At 40.1% G+C, this 25640-nt stretch overlaps 1 protein-coding gene across 1 annotated transcript in view; it reads left to right on the top strand.

The window, feature by feature from the left end:
- Positions 1 to 203: 203 nt before the first annotated feature.
- PELI1 (pellino E3 ubiquitin protein ligase 1) overlaps positions 204 to 25640 on the top strand; it is a 68713-nt gene continuing 43276 nt past the window's right edge. The window contains exon 1 of the mRNA XM_026668442.2: positions 204 to 663. The gene's annotated coding sequence lies outside the window, so the exon portion shown is untranslated. The remainder of the gene's footprint in view (positions 664 to 25640) is intronic.

Consider the following 25640-nt stretch of genomic DNA (forward strand, 5'->3'; position numbering starts at 1 on the left):
GCTTTAGTTTATACTAGCATCTGAGCCAAGCCAGTTCGTTTTAACACAATCGCAACGTTCACGTTTTAAAGGCGCCCGCCACGCCGGCGTTAATAACCGTTCGCGCTTGGCGCCTCTATCCAGCCCGAAGAACTACACTTCCCAGACTCCTTCAGAGGGCGGTGCGTTTTTAAGAGGTCACCATACCCCCCCCGCCCCCTTTTATGTATATGTGGTGGCGGAGCTACAGCTGACCCAGCGGGCTAGTTCTAGAGTCGAGGTTGGTTGGTCGGGGAATTGCGCTCCTTCCGCCTCGTTCCCAGCCACAAAGGAGACGGGCTACTTTGTTCCCTTGCGTGTCCCCCCCCAACCCCTCACCACATCCCGTTCCCGGGTTTGCAGGCGCGCGGCGGCGACGGCGGCGCTGGCAGGATTACTTGAAAGCTCCGCTGCGGAATCGCTCTCCCGCCCTGCCTGCCTGGCATTTTGGGTGAGGGTTTGTTTTTCCTGGAGGTGATTGATTTATTACAGCCCCCCCTCCTTTTTTTTGGTTCTTCCTTTGCCGTTCTGCGAGGAGCAGCGGCGGGGTCTTGTCTACCTGCTATAGCAGAGGAGGAAGGGGGAGAACAGAGGGACGCCACCAGTTCATACCGGGTCACTATCCCGGCTCTCAGTCCGTACAAGGTAAGAATATATCGGTTTGACTGGTGGGGGGGGGAGGCTGAAGATGGGGGTGGGTGGAAATAGCTGGGGAGGGGGAAGCGAGAGGAAATTTTAGAGCAGGAAGAATTCGCCCCCCGCCGCCGCCGTTGCTCCTTCCTTGTCCAACAACCCCCCTTCACACACACACACACACACACACACACACTCGCGCGCGCGTTTGTTTTTCGCCTCATGTTGTGTTTCTGTTGTAGGCTTTGCGTTTGCATGTTCTTTGTCCTCTTTCTCAAAAAAGGAAATTGCTCAGGCGTCTCGAGGTGGATATTTCCACATCCTGTCTTCATCTTCCTTTAGCCACCCCCACCCCCCAAAAAAAAAAAAAGGCTTGTGTGTTTGTGTGTGTGTATGGTCTGGGAAGGCTTTGTCAGGGAGCCTTTCGGCTGGGAAATCTTTCTTTCTTTCTTTTTGGTGCCTTAGCAACGTGTGAAAGGTCATGAAAGATACGTGCTTCTTTGAAACTCTCTGAATACGTTCCCTAATTTGCCCGAGGTAAGCGAGCAGGCCGAAACGTTAACTGATGCTAAAAGGGGTAAAACAAAGGAATCCGACTCCTTTGTGCTGATGTATAACAACAGCTTGATTTTCTTCGGCATTCTGGTTAATCTTTTCCACCGTCCTTTTGAACCATTCACAAAGAAATACATTTTTCAAATAATGTGATCTTTGTCCTTTTGTTTTGTGATTTTTATTTTCACTGCCCTTTATATTCCGTAGAATATTCCTAATCTGGGTTTGTAAGAAATCTCTATTTTTCTAATTTAGCTAATTTTCTCAAAAGCGTTCAGCTTCAAATGGCTAAATTACTGCAGGCAATATTAGTAATGATTAGTTTTTTCTGCCTTTTTTTAAATGGAAGATTGAGGTTGAGGGTCTTTTTTTTTACTTTCAGTATTAAATCATTTCAGCCTCCAAAGAGACCAACTTTTCCTTAAAGAATACCTTTGAGGATGGTAACTGCCAAAATTATGTCTTAATTTTGTGTTGTTTGGGTTTTAAAAATCTGCAGTTATTCATTGTAAAGCATAGAGAATTTCCACGAGTAGATTCATGTAATGGTATACTTTCCAATGAAGTGTATTGTTTACAGACAGCCTGTTTTGTCTTGGCTGCTGGTTTAGCTGGTTACTTTTTGCAATCTTTGTGACACTGTAGTAATTTTCTCAGTTTCCTACCAACAATTTTCTGAGTTGTGCAGTAATAGGTTTAGCTTAATGTTTATGTTGAATTTCTACAGGAAGGAAGGAGCAAGAAATCTGTTTCTCTAACTTTAATTTGCATCTCATAAACATAAACACAATGTATTCTGTGCTGCTGCTTTAAGTCTTGCTTTGTATTTGTTATGTGTTACATTTGGCTGACTTGCTCTCTCCAAAGATCTTGTTGTAATTTATGGATACTTGAGATGTCATAATCTCATTTCATATTAATATTTCTCTGCTCACTTGAAAGCTAATGCTAAAAATATTTCTCTAAAATTTGTTTTATTTTAAAAGTAGTGGTTAAAGTAATGCAGCCTGGGTTTTAAGTAGCTCCTAATATTTTAAATTAAGGAATATGAAGAAAATATTGACATTTTAAGGTTAACTTCTTACTTCAGTTATTTTGGTAATAACTTTGGTTAAATTATTTCCTAGCAGAAGTAACTTACATGTTTTCTTTGGGGTGGTTAAATTAGTGACTTTTGAAATCAGTCTGTTAGTAAATTAGATTCTGCAATTAATTTGGCATTTCAAGGTATCTGAATACTGGTGGTTTTAAGTGAAGACCATAAAAAAAAACAACTTAGAAATTTCAGTGTGTTTTTCGCTATTACTGTGCATTGCTTTTCAATCCAGACTGAAAAAGGAATATTTTCTTTAGTCATAATATTTACACACAGAAAATACAATGATACTGCTTAGCTGCAGGACCTACCCTTTTCATATAAGAATTTCTTAAAATACACATTATCACTGGAAGCCTAGCACTGATAACATAATTCTACATCTTTTCCCTTTCATGTTTGGCTTAAATTTAGAAGAATTCTGATTGTATTCATTGGTCTTAAGGAACTAGAAACATGACTGGAGACTGCATAGGGAACCATGTTTGAATTAGAGCATTTGTTGTGAAAACACTAGCATTTTAAGCTCAGTAAGGTTGAAATTGGTTGCAGTATTGGCAGACTAAGAGTGTAGATCATATGATGCAGGATTCTCTTGTAATCCATGTACTGAATGCTAGTTATATAAATAAGGAAATGTGTTCCATTTGATTGATCAAAGCTGGGTATAACATAGGGATTATATTTCCAGGAATTTATTTCAGCAACAGAAATCTTTACCCAGCAGAAAAGAAAAACGAGCATCAGTTTTAGTCTTGTTTTGATTCCTGTTAGCTACACAGAGTTACATTTCATGACTGTGGCAGCCATATAAATTGTATAAATAAATGTCATCAAAACAGTTGATAACATTGACCACAAAGTTTTAAATTGGCATGTAAACATAGGATTTCTTGATTGTATGCAAACCTTAGAAGATCCCACATACTAGATTAACAATATGCATAAGAAGATATTAGTTATTCAACTTGCTGTGCTAAAACAAACATTACTTCCCATTGTTTTCCCCAATCTACATATAAAGCAAAGTGTGCAAGAATTATAATACTGATTCTGTTGCAATGCATATAAAATTACGTTTTTTCAGTAAATCTGCAAAAGGACTTTCTGTATGTTTTGTGGGACTATCTTTTCAAGAATATAGATCAGATTTGTCTAAAGATGTTTCCTAAACAAAAGTATGCATATTTATCATATTATAATGCAAATAAATACAGCCCTATGTTAATCCATAACATCTGCTTATGTTGATCATATGTTTTTAGTTCACTACTTAAAAATTCTACTGTATCTATAATACCAATAGCACTTAGACTTATATACCGCTTCACAGTGCTTTACCAGCTCTCTCTGAGCAGTTTACAGAGTCAGCATGTTGCCCCCAACAATCTGGGTCCTCATTTTACCAACCTTGGAAGGATGGAAGGCTGAGTCAACCTTGAGCCCCATCTCAACTGAACTCCCAGCAGTGGGCATACTTAACCTGCAATACTGCATTCTAACCACTGTGCCACCATGGCTGCTTCTATATTATAAGTGTTAATAGTTACATTTTATTAAATATTATCCAGTTAAGGTGCCAAAATTTCAGTGAAGTCAGTTTGATTTCATAAATTGTCCATTTAATGTAGGATTACAAGACCTACAAAAATGCTATAACAAAGTATAAATGGCCTTCAATATTGATTTTTTAATGCAACTTTTGGATGATTCATTCAATATCAAAATAAGGAAAAGGAAAAGAAAAGAGCAATATTCAGAGGCTTTGGTAAAGGAAACATTTGGCAAATTTACCATTGCTTTATTTAAAACTTGTTTTGTTCTTTAATAAACTTAGTTATTTATCATAGTTATTCATATTGCTTGAGGAGTTAAAAGGTGAATTATATTATACAACCAGTGATGTCCCAATCAGACAGTAGTATCTGGCCTGCTTTAAAACCAAGAGTTAAACAAAATCAGGCCTGGTTAGTGTTGAATGGGAGATCACCAGAAAATTCAAGGGCTTTGGACTAGAATGGGAAGTTGAAAACACACCCAGAAAAGGATATGTGCAAGCCATTCCTTATTTTTGCTATGAAACCTACACATTGTTTATCTTGAATGGAGGGAATTCTCAATTTTCTTTAATCAGTGTTACAGGCTCACTATATAACATCAGCTTATGTTTCACCAGTAATATCTAGACTCCTGATATGTTTTATTGGTAGTTTTTATTCTACAATATTTAGCTTGCCTAGCTAATTAATACCGTATATATAATTGCCCTTGAATGCTCTGATTTCTGCTCCTTATGTTTCACTACTGCATGTTGAAAAACAAAAGCCAATCATTTTATCCTGGAAATGCATATATTCCCACACTAGATCATTTGTGTTTGTCAACACTAAAAATAGCACTAGTTGCCTGGTACTTGAAGCCATAATGTTTACACACATTCCTTTATTTTGGTCAATGACCAGCATAGTAATTACTCTGTTTTGAGGAACATCAGGAATTCACCTAGCTGATTTCTAACATGCCTATTCCACAGTTTCTAAATGCACAAATACCTCCCAAAACAGAAATGATAACGAAGTATTGATGTGACAAGTAACATTAAATGCTGAAAAGTAATATCTGTAAGGGAAGAAAGCTCACACACTTTCTTTTGATTCACTTGTCTTATCTTATATTTCATTAGATAAGTTGCCTTCTATATTCAGTCTCAATACCCATGTCACAATATTCTGAACTGTCACTGAATTTGTGAGTTACTTAAACTTCACCTATCTTTTCTGACAGCTTGATAGAGGCAAGCTAGGACTTTTCATGTTCCGTTGCCTTCTATACCTTTGCTGGCCAGGAGGATGGAACCCTAGAAATCAAAATTTCAAGACCTATGGGGAGAAACAGATTGGGAAGACTGCATTAGACAGGGTTCGGATAGTCCAAGCATTTTAAAGTAATCGCTATTTGATCACTTATATTAATTTTGTTCTTGCTTTTGGAGTGTGGGAGTGGAAAAGAACACTAAATGAAAAAGTGTTTGTTCAGGAAATAGTAAAGTTGTTTGCTATTTTCCCAAATAGGGAAATGAAACATTTGCTACTATTTTGAATAACTGAATACATTAATACTCAAACACAGTTCAGAGTGATGTGTTAGATCTCAACGATCAACATCTGGAACTCAAGATCTAATTCAGTAGCATAAACATATGCTGATAAGGAACTTATGGTAATTGATATATTAAAAAAAAGACCTTTCATTTTGTGAATATTCTTAATGTTGATTTTATAAGCTATGGTTTTTAGGATTATGGTATAAGCATCAATATAAAATGTGTTCAGACCAAGACTCTTAGTTCTATATAAAGATATTGTTGAACAGGTGAATCTTTAAAATAAAATTAGTATCCATACAACTTAAGTGATTATAATTTTCTGTGTTTCCTATGTTTTCTATCATTTTCTACATTTTGGAAAATATTCATGAAATATTTTTGGAATCGAAGAGTTGGAAAACATGGAAGTTTTCTATACAGTCTAAGATGCATGAGGCATTTCAGTTTTTATCCAGTCAGTGAGTTTTGATTGTATGATAAGATACAAATATTCAGTTGATTTGCATATGTTGGGATACATCTCCTTTCCTCTTTGAAGTTTTTTATTGCTGACAGGTGAAGCAGGCCAGCAAGCTGGAGAGTCTGCCTTCTTTACCTCCCACATTCAGACAGTATTAAAATCTGATTGCTTAGTTTGGATTATGCAAATACACTAAAGTGATTCCACTATTTCTTGTTTGATCTGCAGTATTGAGAGATTATTTACATGTGTGAATGAGCTATTATTGGTCCAACACCAGGTATAACATTTTCAAATTGTCAACTATTGTCATGAATGTAGTGTTTACAGTACAGTTGACTTAAATCTTCATTTGTGAAACTAATGGAATGAGCTTGGATTGAAAAGCTGCAATTATTTCAAACTTAGTTATCAATATAAATTGAAATATGAATATATGTTCAGTCTTAGGAGAAAGCATGTTGAAATAGCACATAGCTGTACTAAACATTTGGCATGTGGTTAAAAAAGCATCCCATATGTGGGCTTACTAAAAAAGAATCAATTTCCTTTCAAAACAAGCCATAGCCTTCTGTACTTCAGTACTAAATCACTTGGAGCATGTTGTTAATTCTAAAAATGTATCTTTGATTTCCCATCATGTGCTGTAACATCAGTTCCTCCCTGCTTTTAAACTGATATGTGAGACTGTGTGTTTCCTCTAACAAATGTTGGAACATAGGATGAAATTTTAGTAATTAAATGCCTGCTTCAGAATACTGTATTTTATAGATCAAGGTAAATGTTGTCAAACCTTGCCTAGTAACCTCAGAAGCGTGTATAGTAGTTGGCATTAAATATGAACTGTCCTTGGCTTTCAATTCCACTTTGCAGTCTGCAATCCCAGATTGTGGCATTTTATTTTCCTATTGTGTTAAAGTTAATAACGCATTCAACAAAGTTTCATCCCTTTAGTCCAAATGGACATCTCTGGTCACATGAAAACAAAAAAGATTAATTGTGCTACATCTATATAAAAAATGAGGATAACTACTTGGGACAGAAAGTTTATGGTACCACTCAGCCATGTTACTTGTCTGCATTTGAATTCTTACAAACTGATATTTATAAATAAATGATCTACAAGAAAAACACAAGTAGCAGTTCAGCGTAAGAGTCAGTTTGATAAATCAGTTTAGATTAGAAGAACTGGTTCCTGTTAAATATATTGTTTTTCTTGAAACTCATCCATTGGCCTGAATTCTGACTTAGGAATAATGGGCATTCTAATGCTGTGCATCTCAATGACATTAGGTTACAGAAATTTACTATAGTGTCACATGGTCATGTTAGAGATTGTTCATGCGATTTAGGCTAACAGTGAATTTGTAAGTTTTAATAGCTTTTTATAACCTCTGTGGCTATTCAACATTACATTTATCAGACCTGTTAGCCATTATGTACAGCATTTCATAAGGCTTGGCAGATAGCTCTACTGTTGTAATGCATTTGGAGAATATCTTGTATTTGTGATCTTTTTTTAGAAAAATACTTCATATGGAAACAATAAGTAGGCCTGCTTTGTTCTTCATATCATAGTTTAGTATATTATTGGTTCTTGGCAGACAGTATCTGCAAGCACTTTGTACTCAATAGTGCTGGGGCCATATTTGTATTATTCATACTGAAAACATTCAAGTCACAACTTGTTCAGTTTTATATTCTGCATTTAGTGTTACTGAATGGCCTACATTTCCACTGTGGGGTTTTGGGTGCCTCTTTATGCAATACAGCAGGGGTATCAAACTCGCGGCCTGCAGCCCGAATGCATCACACTCTGGCCATGCCCACCCCAGGTTTAGCAAAGGGGAAAAGTTGTGATACGTCACATGATGACAACGTGATGTCGCAAGTTTGACACCTGTGCAATATAGGAAGAAACCAAGCCTACCTCTTAGACAAAATGTAAAACAACCTTAATGGTATAGAAAAAGGGGGAGAAGAACATATCTCTCTCAGGGCATGTAAATTCTAGTCTTAGATTGAAAGGCACTGTTCTAAGGATTAAAAATATCCTTTAGAACAGTGGTTGCCAACCAGTGGGCCAGGGACCACTGGTGGTCCGTGAGAAAATTTTGGTGATCCACAGAGAAATGTCACTCCCAAAGCACCCCCCAAAGCAATCCAGGCTGCATGGGAACACAAGGCTGTACTGCCCACATGACCCACGGGAACACAAGGCCTGCATGACTTACATTGTGAACAACACGAGTAGTGAGGGGAGGGGGAAAGGGCGGAGGGGGGGAACTTGCCCCACTCACTCCTGGCCACCAGGCTACTTCTTTCCACTCTTCTGCTTTTGGCTGCACGCAAGGAAAGCAGCAAAAGTCTGTCTTTATCTTCCCCAAACTCCACCAGAAGTGAGTCTTTGGGACCCTGCGATGCATCCTGCTCCAAGAGGCTGCGCCGGTGCGACAAGTCTCACAAAGACTCGTTTCTGGCAGAGTTTGGGCAAGAGAAAGAAAGACTTCTGCTGCTTCTGCTACTTTCCTTGCATGAAACCAAAAGTCTCCCTCCCTCTCTCTCTCTCTCTCTCTCCCTCCATAAGAACAGAGCTGGAGATGGTATCTTGCGATCCCAAATAAAGAATGATCAATCGGTAGGAAAACAGGGTGGGGAATTTTCCTGCAGACTTTTTGGGGGATTTTCCCAGGGTCTCTGGTCCACGGGATCTAAAATTATGAGTTTGGTGGTCCCTGAGGTCCAAAAGGTTGGCGACCCCTGCTTTAGAATGGTAGAAATGGCTCTTGTAAAACATCTGGTTCAATCACTTAATGCAGGAATCCACTAAACCAACCTTGACATGTCCTGTACTTATTTGAAAACTTCCAATGAGGGAGAATCCACCCCTGGTTAGGCAGTTTCCCCCATTATTTTAACACTCACCATACATTAAGTGTGGTGTCCAAAATTGGGTGTAATAATGAGGTATAATAGACTTCTTGCTCCCGTGTTCCGAACCCAGTAGTTTTGTTAATGAAGCCCAAGACTGTATTAGCTTTTTTCATTGTTGCATCACACTGCTTGTTCATGATAGTGATATGATAGATTTCCTAAATCCTTCTCACATAAACTGCTTGTCAAGTCAGGTCCTTTCAATCTGTGGTTCTGTTTTGTTTTTTTTTTTCTATTCAGATACAGGACCATTTATTTTTCACAGTTGAGCACTCTACAGTATTGCATTTTATCCAATGAGCAACCTTGTCAAGATCATTTTAAGTTGTGCTTTTATTCCTTAAAATATTATTATATATAAGTCTGATGACCTTACCTTCTATTCCATTCTCTAGGTCATTTATAAAGATGTTAAATAGCACTGAGATGAGTATAGATCCTTGGGGTATTATAGTACTGTCCTCCAAAACAATGCTAAGCCATTTATGAATGATGTTTTGGTGTTATATTACTGTACTGTCTAACTTGTTATCATGAAAAACCTTATACTTTAATAGGATCAAGAAACATAACATCTATATTAATCCTTTCATCTATCAAACCAGTCACTTGACTCCCCCCCAAAAGAGAAAGTTTGTTCTTGACAAAACTTCTTAAAGTAGGATAATAAATTTGGAAGGCAATCATGTGAAATGTAGTCAAACTCCAGAACAAGAAACATATAATTTGTTTCCAGAACTCTCTGCAGTGCATATGAAAATGAATAGTCAATGACATGGCAGAGAAATGTCACAGGCTGGCTCAATGTATATAAACTGATATCATGAACAAAAAACAATTTATAAATACTGTTTTTGCCTTTGGACAAACTAAAGGAAAAGCATTTGTTTAGTTTTAATAGTGACAAGATATTTTTGCTGGGAAATTATTGGAAAATGCCACCATAGTCAAAATGAATGTTAAGTTGAAAGTTGTTCAAAACACCATAATGTATTTTTAGAAGCTGTGTTCCAGATCAATATTTCAAAAATTCCTTTGAAGTGTTTTAATATCTAAAATATGGTGAGTGAAGATATATGTAGTAAACTTAAGAGTTTATTTAAATGAACCATAATTAAAATATATGGATCTTTTTTTAACTGGTATTACATTCAGAAGACACTTGATGTGGCTATAAAAACCTGAGTTGAAGATATAAAGAGTTTTAATCTGGAGAAATAATGTTAATTATAAGGGGATCTGTATAAAGTTGAAGACAGAATTGCTGAATATAAAACACCAAATGTATGATCGTCTAAGTATATCAGAATAAAGACGGTTATTGAACAGGCAAGATAGCTACTTATCGAAGAGAATGGGGGTAGGGGAGATAATTGAAAGCAAGACTATAAATTAGTTCCGTATAAGTGAATTTCAGCCTAGGTGAAACACTCCACTTAGAGTTAATGAACACGTCCAACAACCATTGTGTCTCCAGAATCCCAAGGGGCAACAGGAAGCTTTCTTTACTATGATTATGTATCTCAGAGCTCAGTTCTTATACTCCGTTTACTAAATAGCCAAGGGAGAGTAGAAAATGGCCTAGGGCATCTTTAGTGGAAAGTAAATTGTATCTTCTACCTATGGAACTATGGAATAGCTAGTGATACCTATCCAGAGATACCCTTAACTTTTACAATTGGTAGTTCAAGAAAGATTAGAAGTGCTCTGGCCATTGAGCAGAGGAGAAATCAAGAATGCTGCTATTTTTTCCGGAGTCCCATTGGTATGTTCAAATTATCTCCTCCCAAAAGTTTTGGTTGACAATTAGCTCCCAAGAGATGATATCAAGAAACATGCCAAAACAACAGAATTTGTAGTAGATATAGCTAAGAACCTCCTGTTTGCTTCCAAATCTGTCACTTTGGAACTGGTGGCATGATTAATTCTTCAGAATTGGGAAGTAGACCACCATCAAAATGTAACCTCATTATTCTTCTTTGGAAGAAAGAAAATCAGATTGCTTTTGGTACCAAGCAAGGATACAAAGACATTTCTAAAATTCTGAGTGTAGATTAATGAGAAAAAATGAATTTCAACAAATGTAAAATCAGGCTGCAGCATAACAACATTGACAAAAGGGAAGGGGAGTGTTCTGAATATTTTCTGAAAGCATTGTAAGTTAATGGTAGAAGCTAATCCTGTTGGACAATGTTGTAGCTTCAGGAATTTGTCAGAAACCTACTTAAATATCCAAATCAGAATAACCTAACAAAGGTCACCAGGAATTATTAGTTTCAGTTCATAGAGGTCGCATTACAATCTAAGAGGGTTCATCAAGAGAATGGTGGTGGTTGTGAGCGGTTTAAGAATATAGGTGGTCTGGGTTCAATGTTTTACATTTATCTAGTGTTCATAGTCACCCACAAGGAGCATGGGCTGGGCTGACAATCGGTACACTCGCATTTGAGACACATTGCTGCTGCAGGGTGGGATGAGCTCCTATCACACGCTCCAGCTCCTCCCAACCCAGAAATTTGAAAGTGGGTAACCTTGAGTAGATAAATGGGTACCACTTTGGTGGGCAACTTCACAGACATGAAAGGAACCCCAAACTGGATGTCCCCCAGGTGATGTCATCAGCAAATCCTTTCACCACGCAAGCATGGAATTATTAGTGTAGTTGCTCATTATCAGAAAAGCAGTTAACAATTCCAAAGCAATAGTTTACTGCTGACAGAAACCTGACTAAGAACATAGGGACATCCTGGCATGAACCAAGTGGATTCCACAACAGGAAGCCTTCATTGACAGAGAAAGGGCTTTTCTCCCATGAGCTGTTCAGAGCATCCAGTAGTGGGAGGTGCTTCAGTCTCTGCATGTGTAGGCTGGGCTTAATTTCTGGAACGCTCTTCCTCCTCCATGGGACTCCTCCCCAGCGTTCCCCAGTTTTGGCTCAGCCTTGTTCAGGATAGGCAGTGCTTGTGATTCTTCCTTGGCCGAAACAAGAAAATTTGTTTCTTATTAGCAGGTTTGAAAATTGACCAGTTTATCTTTAGGACTCTTTAGCCTCCAAATCGCATTACGATCTCCCGATGTTGGCTCTTTAACATCTGGCATCCTTGCCATTTAGCCTTACAGGAGAAGCCCTTGGAGGCTACTCCTCCACGTGGTGGGAGTTTGCTGCTGGGGAGCACACCAAAAGGTTAACGGCTGGAGGCCATTGTTTTTTTACAAAGACCTCGTGGCCGAGCTTATTGTATTTCATTTCGTGCTGTGTGAGGTACTTTCTTTCCCGAACAGAACTTTCTCTTTAGGAACCCTTGGGATCATTACACCCTCATCTTGTTCTTACTATATTCGAGGCTATCTGTACATTTAAATTGTTGGCTTAACCCTCACAGCCCAATCAACCCAGCGGTACAACAGGAAGCACCTAGGCCTGTGTCCGCCTGTGCAGGGAAGCTGTTGAAGGCCTCTACCTTCATTAACTTGGGCCTTTAGGCATTCTCAATTTGGCTGTTTGGATTTTCAGTAATTTTAGCTGTGTGCTATTTATTTGATATCCATATATATATAGCTATATATTAGTGATTATCATTAAATAATAATAGTCATTATTATTATTACTATTATTATTATTATTCGGTATAATTTAATATCAAAATATTACTGAGGTACGACTCATTATAGATAGATATTAAAAGTGGGGGATGAATAAAACATCAGGGCAACTGGTCTGTTCTTAGATCAGGCCCTTGGGCATGCCAACTGCCTTCACAGTATTGCATTGAATAATGAGCATACTGTAATTCCTTCAATCGAAATGCAGGCGGTAGTAACTCTCAGACCTCAACCTCAAAGGTCAAAGCTAAATCTCAGCACAAACCTAAGCAGACTAAAGCGAATTCTAAAGCTTCAGAAAAGGATGCCAACAGGTGCTATAAAGCATTAGAAAAGCAGATAGATAAGTGCACATGGGAGGCGCACAGGGCCTCACAGGACTTTCCGCCCCCCAGTCCAGGTCCATCTACCTCTTCCCACCCTCTTCCTCCCCTAGATCTCTCCCTCTCATCCATGCGCAGCTTGGCTCCCCAGAGCCAACAGGCCCAGTTACCTGGAACACTGACCATGCAAAGGGCTGCTGAAGCTACATTCACTCCAACGGCTGCCCATCTTTGACAGGACGACATTCTTCCAGAGGAAGTTCCAGAGAGGATGAAGGCCTGGATGGAGCTGGCAATCCTCCAGGGAATCTCAGCAGGTCTTCAACATGCAGTTCTGACCAGGGAATATCCTGTAATTGCTGATTATGATTCTCAATCACTAAGGTCGTTGACCAGGTCGGAGCAACACTATACCCAGGTACAGAGGGAAATGCCCCTCCAAGGGCTGACGGAGGAGGAGGAGGAAGAAGTGGATCAAATTGATTAAATGGAACAGATTGAATCAGGATCAATACAGGTTGGAAGCGGGCCCCTTAGAAAGGGGAATGTCTGAGGATGAGGGCCTTGTTCCTGATCAACCTGTATTTACAGGCTTATTCCACCCACAACTATTCAGATCACTTTTGTTTAAGGCAAAAAAAATTGCGCGGCTGAACAAGTTGACCCCTTCTACCACTCCAACTCCTTCAGAAGAGGGACCAGAAGATCTAATTTTCAACCAACCAGTAGTCGAGGCAGATGTGATTCCAGTTCCTTACATGTTTTCAGACCTGGTACAGAAACAGTGGGTGTCTGCAGCGGTGTACCTGGCCCCCACAGGATATGACAGGAAATATTTTAATTTGGCCCCTGATTTCTCAAAATTGTTGAATACTCCCGAGGTAGACGAACCTATAGTGGGATTAGTGTCCTCGTCCTTCATTCCCAGTGAAGTGCTGGAGGCATTAAAGCCGGAGGAAAAACAGGCCGAGCTAGCCCTATGCAGGGCTCATCAGTCTGATGTATGGGCCATCAGAGCAGCCACAGCCGCCTCCTTTACCCGTTCTTCTCTCAGGTGGCTCCGCCTCTTATGGGAGCATGTCCCTAATTCCAACATTAGAGCGCACCAAGATATTGCAAAACTTATAGCAGCTGCTGAATTCTCAGCTGACACAACTTATCATACGGTCAAGTTTTCAGCCAGGGCCATTACTTCACATATCACAGTGCGATGCTTACTATGGTTAAAACATTGGCAAGCAAACATTAAGCACAAATGCAAGCTGGCTTCATCTCCTATTGTGGGAGACAGACTGCTTGGCCCTGCCCTCGACCTGCTGCTAATCGAAACCTGAAACAAAAAGAAAATTCTACCTTCCCTTTTTCGGAAGTCAGATTTTAGAAACCCTCAGTCCATTCGGAGGGGATCCTTTCGGCCCTTTTACCAGGGACCCTTCTCACCCAGATACCAGAGATCCCCATCATTCAGACCAGGGCAGCAGCCACAGAGGTCCAACTTCGGGGATAGGAACAGAAGGGGTGGCCAATCCAAGAGATCCTTTCGAGGAGCAGGAAACAGGTCTTTCTGGCATCCAAGATAACTTCCTGGACCCGACTCCCATTGGCAGGAGTCCAAATACAAGGTCAAGGTACCATCAAAGGTCCTCATATCTCTACACTGGTGGACCAGACCAGTCATCAACAGAGGTTGTCTCTTCAAAGATCCCCACAGACTTACCATCACCGCCGATGCCAGCCTGTTTGGATGAGGAGCTCACTTTCAATCGCTCACAGCCCAAGGCCGCTGGTCCTCCATAGAACAGTCGTGCAGCATAAACTGGCTGGAGCTTCGAGCAGTACACCTGGCTCTCTGCAGCTTCCTTCCACAGGTACACAATCATCACATACTAATATTGACCAACAACTTAACAGCAAAAGCTCACATAAACAAGCAGGGGGGCACGCAGTTGAAACACCTTATGCGGGAAGCGGAGCGCTTGTGTCGTTGGGTGGAGAACAACCTGCTTTCCATCAGAGTAGAGCATATCTCAGGCCTGTTGAATACACAGACAGACTGGCTAAGCAGGGCCATGATCGATCAATCGGAGTGGCGCCTCCATCTGACCCTGTTTCAAGAGGTGGTCAGGAGATTCAGACAGCCGGTGGTAGACTTGTTCGCTTCCCCCCTCAACTTTCAGCTCCCCAGATTCATTTCCAGGTACCCCTCGCAAGGAGTGGAGAACTTCAACGTGCTCTGCTGCCGTTGGCCCCAGGGTCTTCTGTATGCATACCCACCACTTCCACTGATCCCCAAGGTCATCCAGAAGCTGCTGGACGAGAGGGCAGAGCTGCTGCTAATAGCTCCTTACTGGCCCAGATGGCTGTGGTTTGCAGACCTCCGCAGTCTATCCTTATCAACACCATGGAGAATTCCTCCGGACAGGGTTTTGCTAACCCAGGAACCCCTTCAACATCCGGACCCTCAATGGTTGCACCTGACCATCTGGAGGTTGAGCAGAGATGTCTGAAGAGCGAAAAGTTATTGCCACCATCCAAGCTGCCAGACGCCCCTCAACAACCCGCATTTACAATGCCGCATGGATCAGTTTCTGAAAATGGTGTACTAAGTCTCAAACTGATCCCATCTCTCCATCAGTGGCTCAAATCCTAGAGTTTCTACAAGAGGGTCTTGACAAGGGATTATCACCTAATACGTTGAAAAGACAGGTGGCGGCCTTGGCATTGGTTGTCACTTGTGAGGGTCTACTGTCTCTTTCTCATCACCCATATGGAGTTTCCTTCGAGGAGCCACAAATTTATACCTGCCAGCGGTTCACTGTTATCCCACTTGGGACCTTAACAAGGTCCTCGTTGCACTCACTAAGTACCCTTTCGAACCCTTGAAATTGTCAAGTCTCCAATTTCTGACGTATAAAGTAGTTTTCCTTGTAGCGATCACTTCCGCTCGTCGTATTTCGGAACTGGCAGCTTTGTCGATCAGATAAGATCTTTGTATCTTCCATTCTGACCGGGTGGTCCTTCATCCTGATCCTATGTTTATACCCAAAATTAATTAGGTCTTTCACAGGGCACAAGAGCTGATACTTCCTAACTTTTTCCCAAGCCATCTCAAGGGTTGGAACTACAATGGCATCGGCTTGATGTGAGGCGAGCATTGCGAATATATATTCACTGCACAGCAACTTTCAGAAAAACGGAAGCTTTATTTGTGTCGTTTCAGCCAAACACTCAGGGGTGCAAGGTCTCATCTTCCACAATAGGCCGTTGGCTACGGGCTGCGATAGCGAAAACGTATCAGACTCGAATCACTACAGGTGCCCAGGGGCATAACAGCTCATTCAACAAGGAGCACCACAACATCGGCAGCATGGGCCACGCAGGCACCAATAACTGAAATTTGTCAAGCCGCAACTTGGGCCTCTCCATCACCCTTCATTAGGCATTATAAAATAGATGTGTTTGCATCCGCTGAGGCCTCCTTTGGCAGAAGAGTTCTGCAACAGGTACCAGGAGGAGATTCCAAGACAGACGGAGTCCCTCCCATAGGACAGGCCAAGCTTTGGTATGTCCCACTACTGGATGCTCTAAACAGCTCATGGGAGAAAGGGCGTTGGTACTTACCTGATATGCCTGTTCTCTTTGAGCTGTGAAGAGCATCCAGCATCCAGCTGTGAAGAGCATCCGTCTGGTGGGGTCCTGTTTCAGCCAACGAATTGTTAGGGCGTTGAGGGCGAGGATGTTTATTCTCTCGTCTTAGCCAAAACTGGGGAACGCTGGGGAGGAGTCCCGTGGAGGAGGAGTGTTCCAGAAATTAAGCCCAGTGTTGAGGTAATTCCCCATTTCTTCCCCCCATTCCAAGACTACAGAGCAAATGAGATCAATGTTGTAATGGCACCATGATGAAAAGGGTTGCTCTGTAAATTCCTGGTTTTTTCCAGTGCTATCCAAATGAAACATAAAGTAAGATGCACAATGAATAGGTGATTCATTCTGGCCTTGGAGGGCTTGATTCATCACACTAATGGACACGAGGGAGGAACACCCATGCCCCTTCCTGAAATGACAAAACATCCTAACCCAGGGTGCAACAATGCATCCAGGTTCAAATAGCTACAATTATATGTCTGAAAATTGAATTGAGCAATTCCTGAACACAGATCTTCCAAGTTTGTAATGCAATCTATCTTAATCCCAAGGAACTACTACTGTCAGTTAACTACGTGCATTTTTGGACAGTGGTACAAAAAGAAAAACTTCGGATTTTCAGGTTTCCTGAAGATAGGGCTGTATAAAGGAACATAGAGATAACATCAAGGAAAGAGTGCAAGAAATGTTGAGCAGATTGTCTCAGTCTTGAGAAAAGAAAAAATATGAGGAAAAAGAGAGAGAGAGAGAATTCTGCCTTTATTCTGTTTGGTATGAGAGGGAGTAGAGGAATATTCCATAACATTGCAAAATAGTGTTGTTATTCTCTATAACAATAAAGTTGAGTTCTAATAATCTTATGTTAGAACTCTGTTTTATGATTGGCTTATCTCAAAGGGCTAACAGTCTGAAGAGGGGATAGAGGCAGTCAGTTTAGACTCTACTCCTTGAGGGGCAGAGGGCAGTATTTTCACATGCACCATTTCCTTAAAGGTGTGTTCCTCTCACCTGCAGTGATTCACTGTTTGTTCACATGAGACTTACCATGATGTCAGAGCCTCAGTGACTTCCCCACTTCAGAATATTAGATCTCCATTACCATTAATAGAGGACAGCTTTCTTGATTGCTCTAATTTTGATTTGGACATTTAAAACGTTAAGGGCATCTTCGTGGAGATACAGAATGGACAAAAATGGCTTTAAAAAACATTTCCCTAGTTCATGTTCATGTTCAATTCCAGTTTCACGGAGCACAAGAGATTGTATTTCCCAGCTTATCTTAGACTCAGTCCTCCCTAGAGGTGGCTCAAGCTAAAGGTTTGGAAGATTCTGACCATCTACTTCATATATACACTGAAAGGAAAAAGTGCCTAGTATAGACTATCAAACAGGAAATCAGGCAAAATGAGTTTTTCTGCTTCACAATTAGTTGATCGGTTGAAAACTCCACTGCAAGAGTTAGTTTCCACACAGTTGGAGGAACATGATCTGGTACCAGATCTATTTGACACCAACACAACAGATAGATGGAAATTAGGCCTCCTGTAAATAAAATGTCATTGCATAGCTTGGGGCGGAGAAGGATGAGCAAAAATGTGAACGTTGATTTCCCTATAGATAAGATTTTTGTTTGAAATATAGCAGCTACTGCAATTCTGTTGTAATGGCTTCTTGGCCATTCTCTACAATGACACTTCTTATTAAAAGTTCTGGATTACAGTGTTCTTTAATTGGTTCTAGTCTAGCTTTCCAGGAACTCAGTATACTGAACATAGGGATTTCCTCCGTAAGATAGTTACGTTTCTGCCTTTTAATTTGAGGAGATGGAATTTCATATTGATTCCATCTTCTGATGACCAGAAAACACATCACAGAAATCCAGCTACTATTCACACTTAAGTATGTAGAGCTAGACTTAAGACAAAAAGCAGAGTTTCTTTACATAGTAATTCATATGGCAAGAATACTGTACTATCTGGATGAGCAACTTTGTCCATGTGCTACAATTTAAGTACAGATCAGACATCATGCTTTACCAGCAGGGAGCTTATAGAATTCATGAGGGAAGTGCATACTTACAACTGTAAGGGAGGAGGGAAGATAGACTTTCTCAGTTACATAGACGTAGATACACATAATTTCATAAACTCATTCCAGAAATAAGTATCAAGTTTTTCATACCCAAAATGTCATAGTGAAGGTGGGATTTCAGCTCAGATTGCTTTTTGAAGGACACACTGCAATAGAATTAACTTTCCTCCCTGAATGTAATAGTGATATGCTTGGGGGATTTGACTGAAGCTAGGGGATTCTGATTTTCTGATTTTTGGCTGGAAAAAGAGGCTTTTTTGGGAGGGGGGGAATCTTTTCCACTGCCTTCTATTGTAATAAGATAGTAAGTTCCAGATAGCAAGTTCTACCCTTTATACATAGGTTTCTGTTAAGAGCACCATCCAAAAATCCTATCTAATCCAACATTCTTCTCCTTCAGTGCTTAGAAAATGTTAATCCAATCTTATTGCTTGATTCCTCCCCCTCAAAAAACCCTTCTCTCTTCCTTGCCATTGGAAAAATATGGGAAAGTAGAGGGTTTTTCTCCTGAGGTGCAGTTTGTCTTCCAAGGGTACAGGTAATCGTCAACTTAAGACTACAGTTGGGACCAGAACTTTCATTGCTGAGCGAGGCGCTTGTTAAGTAAGTCAGACCCTATTTTACTACTGGTTTTGCCACGGTTGTTAAATTGGTTACAGTAGTTAAGTATATCATGAGATTGTTAAGTCCATCCTTCTTTTTACATTGATTTTGTTTGTTGGAAGCCCCCTAATAAGGTCATAAATGGTGATCATGTGACCCCAGGTTCTTTTTTCTTTTTTTGGTAAATTTTGAGTTTTCACAAAGAGAAAAAAAAATACAAATAAAACATCTTTTTTGAAAGTAGTGTAATCCTGGGTTACATTTCTTCGTACAGACACAAATTCAGGTTCATGCTCATTTTTATATTCCATTCCATATCTTATTACAATTTTACATTTTCTGAATAGCTTCTCCCCTCTTTTAATTTTCTCAATTTTATTTTAATTATCTCAATTCAAATCATTGTATTTATATTTTTTGTCTGTCCTGTTTCAATTATTTATTATCTTTTCTCATTAAACAAAATTTCTCCTGTAGTTACTGATTGGAGTATGACGCCTTTATATCTTTTCCCTAAAGTTGTAACATTCAATATAATACATAACTTCCATTCGGATTCTGCTTGGTACATTCTTAAAATACACACTGTATTCTTAAAGAAAAATTATAAATGTATAATATAATTAAAATAACATTCCATTCCAATTCAATTCTATCATTAATATTAATATTCATTAAAGTCTTAACATCTTTAACATTACTTTTCAATTAAATATCATACTTCTATGGGAACAATTATAAGCTTTCCATAGTTAATTCCCCCCCTCTTCACTTATATTTTATAAAACATTAACTAATTAAAATGTTCCCGTTCCTTCCTAATTCAATTTTCTCATTTATTTTATTTCACTTATTTTATTCACAAGCATTTCACTAAATTACACTAACTATTTTAGCTCATTTACCTCATTTTAATCATACATTGTTTCCAATTTTCTAAAGTTATTTCTATTACTAATATGACACTACAATCTTATGTACCTTTACAGAATCCCTTTTTCAGTTAAATTTTCACCCATTATCTCTAAATAGGCCCTGTTTCTCTATATCTTGTGTCTGTCCTTTGTAACTTCTTTTCCTTTCCTTCTTCCCTCTCTTCTTCTCTCCCCTTTTTACCCCCTTGTCTCTCTACCTCTATTTCTCTCTTCTGTATTCCCCTTTTCTGTTGTTTTCCAGTATTATACTTAGTTTTTGAATTATTTTTCTTTTCTTTGGTTGTTTTTTTAAGTCTTAAATTCTCCATTCTCTTTCCCCCCTTTCCTTTTTCTTCCCCACATAAAACTGCTTGTTCATTAAAGATGGCTTCTTCTTTGTCCCAGTCTTCTTGTTTTGCAGTCTTTTCTTGTTGTTTCTCATAGTTCCAAATCTCCATTTCTAAGAATTGAAAAACGAAACCAAAAGAACCCTTCCCTTCTTGTGCATCTTCTTTGTACTTTTTAAATTCCATTTTCAATTCATCCAGAAGTGGTGCCATTGTATAATTTTTTAAACAACCACCCGATTGATTTTAGTCATTCAAATATACTACCCAAGAATCCAAAGATCACAAAGTAATCCAAATACACGCGATCTGTTTCTTTTTTGCTTTTTTTTTTCACTTCCTGAGGTTACTATTTAGTTGCAAAGTTTCAGTTAAAATGTATCTTTTAGAAGTCTTGTTGAAGTTTTACTGTAGATTCTTTTTAATTCCAGGCAGTCTCCTCCCTCTTCCAGATCCTGCCCTTATGCTTTTTCTCTCCCTTCCTGCTTATGAAAAAGAAAATCTTTAATGTCCAGAAATCTTTATTATCCCTTTGGCATTTTGTTTTATTTTCAGCTTAATTGCCTATTGATGTCAAAGCGGATTTTTCTGATTTCTTATTTAAGTCTCTTAGTTGTCAGTATAGGGAAGGAGAGAGAAGGGGAAAAAAGCCAAACCTTTCCTTTTTCACTTTCCTTCGCTGCTTCCGAATCATCTTTGGGAGCAATGTTATTTTTTGTAAGTTTAAATTCCAGGGTACCTTAGTTGTTGCGTTTACAATTTAACCTGGTCAGCCAAAACTTTCACTTCTTATCTTCCTCCTGCACATTCTTTTCCGGTCGAGTTCTCCTTTGTGGTGGCCATTTCTGACCACTGCTGCAACCACCTTCGGGAAAGGGAGTAATGGCCAGCTGAGGAGGAGAGATGCGGCTCTCCTCGACCCTGCTGGCGGTCTCCCCCCTCTTCACCACCTCTACGGGGTGGCTTAGCCCCGAAACCAGCCGGCTCGGGGCGCTCCAGTGGCGAGCCCAGACAGAAACCGCGCACGATCGCGGATTTCTGTCTGTCGCCGAAGCCCTTCAAACCGGAAGACCATGTGACCCCAGGTTCTTGCAGCTATTGTAAATACATGCCAATCGCCAAGCACACAGATTTTGATCACATGACTGAGGGAACACTGTGATGGTCATAAGGACATAAAGTCACTTTTTCCGACAGGATTGTAATTTTGGTCATTAAACAAATGTCTTAAGTCATGGACTACCTGTGTTCATTTATTGTTTATGATATTTGGGGGTACTTTGATTGCTGACACCTCCCCTTTGGGTGTACACTACACCTTTAGGTGTAGTAGAAAAGACATGAATCCATATTAAAAGGATTAGAGGCAATAATTAAATTTGCTGGTGAACTACATTGGGATCAAATCTCTAATTACTTTCCAAGCTTTTTACATGAGAGTATGTTTTATGTAGGCTTACTTGGGAAATAGGTTTCTTTGTGTTAAATGGGATTTTCCATAGAAAAGTCTAATATTATAAGTGTTTGGTTTTCTATATTTACCTATTTTACTACAGCATTGTGAAATGTATTTAAATACACACACACACAAAAACATTTTGGTAAAAATAGGCCCCTGATTGTTTGAAGATGTGCTTGCAAATATCATCTAGGACAGAAGTAAGGGGTCTTTTTTCTTGTCCCAAATATTTATTCTGCTATAATCAAATAACTTTGAAAGAGGTGGTGATGTACCCAGGGGTGGGCCATTACAGGTTTGCCCAGGTTCAGGAGAACCCGTAGCTAACGTTATGGCCGGTTCAGAGAACTGCCAAATTCCTTCCCTGGCTGGCCCTGCCCACCCCGCCCTGCCCCTCCCAGGAGTCTCTTTGTTTGGGATGCAAGATAAGTGCAGAGCACACATGGAGGTTCAGGGAGAGCAAAAAGTGGGCCTGCTGGAAGTTCCAGAAGACCAGAAATGGGCCTGTTTCCGACCTCTGGAAGGCCTCCGGAGCCCAGGGAGGCCATGTTCGCCCTCTGAGAGGTTCAAGAAAAACCTCTGGAGTCTGGAGAGGATGAAAACACCGCCCCTGGCTGTGGTGCAGGAGGCTGTCTAGGCCACACCCACCATGGCCACACCCACCCAGCAACCAGGCAGAGAACCCGTTGTTGAAATTTTTGAAGCCCACCTCTGGATGTACCTTTTTTGGTTTTGGCCATTTTATGTAAGGCTAGAAAATATTGTTCAGAAAGTGGTAGGACTGCAATTACAGAATGTCCTTGGGTGAGGTGGATTATCTTGATCCCTTATAGCAGGAAAGGTTCAATTCTGATCAAAGCTTGGAAATACCATTAATTGCTCTGTTTGATGATTTTTCTAGGAACTTGGCTGGGAGATTGCATCCCTCTTGGTCCTTCTAAACCAGGGATGTGAAACTCAAGGCCCCACGGGCCGGATCCAGCCCACGGGGCCAGCCTGGAAATAAGACACCAGCCCACAGTGCCTCTGGTGGCTAAAATAGGCCACATGCGGCCACCCCGCACCTCATTTTCAGCTTCCATGGCCTCCTGCAGCATTTTGCCAGCTGAAAACTGGACCCAAAACAGGCCAAAAAATGAGCCCAAAAATGGCCTGAAAACAGGCCACGCAGCTGGCAAAGTGCTGCAAGAAGCCATGGAGGGCGAAAACAAGGTGCAGGGGGGCCACATGCAGACCTCCTGCATCCCGTTTTGGCTGGCAGGGTGCTGCATGAGGCATCCGTCCCTCTCCCTCCACCACCACCTCTGACCAGCCTGCAGAGGAGAACTGCAATACTGATCTGGCCCTCAAAGAAATCCAGTTTGACACCCGTGTTCTAAACAGACTCTTATCATCAACCAGAGCAATAAACAATGCAAAGGTTGGGAGCGGGGACTGTAGCAGATTGGTTGAACCCTAGGCTTTATGGATCTTCACATCCTCCCCATTCCTCCTGCTTTGAGATAGTGGCTTGGTAGTTCCCACTGTCACCATTGTATCTTCCATTTTACATAGCATCTATCTCATAACCTAGACATAAAGGTAGGTTCTGAGCTAGAGAAATATTCACATTTTGGGCACTTCTCTCTTATCGGTTAAAAGAATGGCCCCTTCTCCAATTCACATACAGGCCATGGTTACAAGGCTGAGAAATTCCAACCTTAGCATATTGGAAAATAAAATGGCTTTTGACATATTTCAGTTGCTGAGTTTTTTGTCACCTTAATCTTTTTCTCTTTTCAGTAAGTCTGAAAAAGCCTCTATGAGAACTTCTATTTTTTGAGGTATACATCCAGTAATGAGCTATCAATAGCTTGACAACAGAAGTCTTATAATCTGTGCTGTGTTTCTGTTGATTTAAAGTAAACTTGCCAAAAAATAACATTTCAGTTGTGTAAGCCCTGACTGTGTAGCATAGAGGTATATGACTAAAGGATGCAATCTTTCCTTGCTTCCTTGGACTATAGAGCAATATCGCCAGAGATCAACAAATCAAATCTTATTAAACAGAAGAAAACATAATACCCTTATTAACCCTTAAACTCATAAAACCCTTATTAACAGAGTATCAAAATGCAAACATTCAAAGAGAAAGAGAACAAGTTCCAGAGCTGTTCCCATTCCAGTAAAACAGTTGGTTAAAAGAAATATAGAAAAGAAAATGCAATGCTCCAGGCAGAGCACAAGATTAGACTAGTTTCCTACAAATTATTAATTACCTGCCTCAACATTTCATAAAATGATGATGGATAGAAGTTTCAAATTAATGTTAACAAATACAGTAAAATTCATAGAAAATTTGTCTCCATATACAGTCTGACAAATAGAAAAAAAGGCTGAGGTAACATACTTAATTTCATAATTTGTTCAGAGGAATAAAAATATTAAACCAACACAGCACAGAATAAATTAGGACCCTAATGCTAGTTCCTGTCTAGACTTACCCATTTCTTCTGAAATAACTATAGCATCAGTTCCTCTGCTTCAGTTTTCTTGGATTTCCAAACTCTGGGAAATTCCAAACTTTAATTGGAAGCTGCTTTGAGTTGGTAAACTTTACTCATTTCCAGCTTCAGCTCACAGCTTTGCTTCTGATGTAAAAAAAAAAAAGAATTTTTTTCTATGTTCAGCAGAAGGAGATGCTGGGGTAATCTGATTTGGTATACGATTAAGAGCCAACTCTCAATTGAGAGAATGTGGGTTGCATATCTGAGCCTGTCTAGCAAACAAATTGCAAATACAGCAGAGGCACTACAATGCTTCTGCTTTTCTCTGGGCAGTTTTAGTTGTGGGAAGGGGAGATCCAAGCAATAGTTACTGCCTTGTAATATTGTAAAAAGATGTTATGAAAGGGGAACACATTTTCCTGAATGAGACTGATCTGAGAGTGGATTTTAAAATGGCAGACTACAAGAATGATATGCAAAAATATGTTATATTCAACATACGAAAGAAGCTGGATAATTAAAAGCGATATGCAAATAACAAACCAAAAGAGTGACCGGAATAACTTCCCTATATTCTATTTACAAAGAGATTTGTTGAAACTTTGAAGAATTTTGTAAGATGGGATAAAGAAAAGAAATTAAAAGAAATCAAATTCTAGGACGTTATTTGGAGGAACTAAAAATCCAGATTATTCAAAGAAAAAGGAAGAAATATAAAGTTGATTTATTTGATCAAGGTTAAATATTATATTATCTCTGATAATCCTTAAGAAACTGATGCTGATCAGGACTGAAATGATCTTTAAGGATTTGTTTATAGATAAGTGATGTCATGGCCTTGTCTGAGCCTGGTTCTAAGGAGGAAGAGAGTACAGCTCCTCTGGCCCATGAGGAACAACCGGAGGAGCAGGACGAGGCAGGTCCAGGTCCCTAGGGCCTTGGAAGGGTCGCCAGAGAGGAAGAGAGGGCACAAGATGACTGAGTGAGAGGGAGGAGCTTCAGAGATGAACAACTGCCTCCCCCCGTCTGATCCGCGAGAATGGAGAGGAGGTGGAGACCAAGGGTGACACAACTCCTCAGTAGGAGGGCACCTCAACCCTCTTCACAAGGCTCACCTGGAGACTAGGATTTAGGGAGACACCATGGGGAGGGGTTTTTGTCAGGAACAAGTGTACTTACCAGCAACACTTGCCACGCTTCGAGAAGCCTTGCTGTTACTGACGATTTGCCTTGCCTTGCCTTGCCTAGTCTTGCTGTTGGTGGGTTCGCAGTGACACAGCTCTGCTTCGGGTTGTGCCTTGTTTCTGGCAAATTGTCTGGGCTAAGGTTGCTAGCCTATTTTGCTCTTGGAGCTGTGCCGCTCCCTT

This window comes from Notechis scutatus, chromosome 1 (genome assembly GCF_049901735.1).
Source record: "Notechis scutatus isolate UNSWTSFEM ecotype Mainland chromosome 1, rNotScu1.2, whole genome shotgun sequence".
NCBI classification, from domain to species: Eukaryota; Metazoa; Chordata; class Lepidosauria; order Squamata; family Elapidae; genus Notechis; species Notechis scutatus.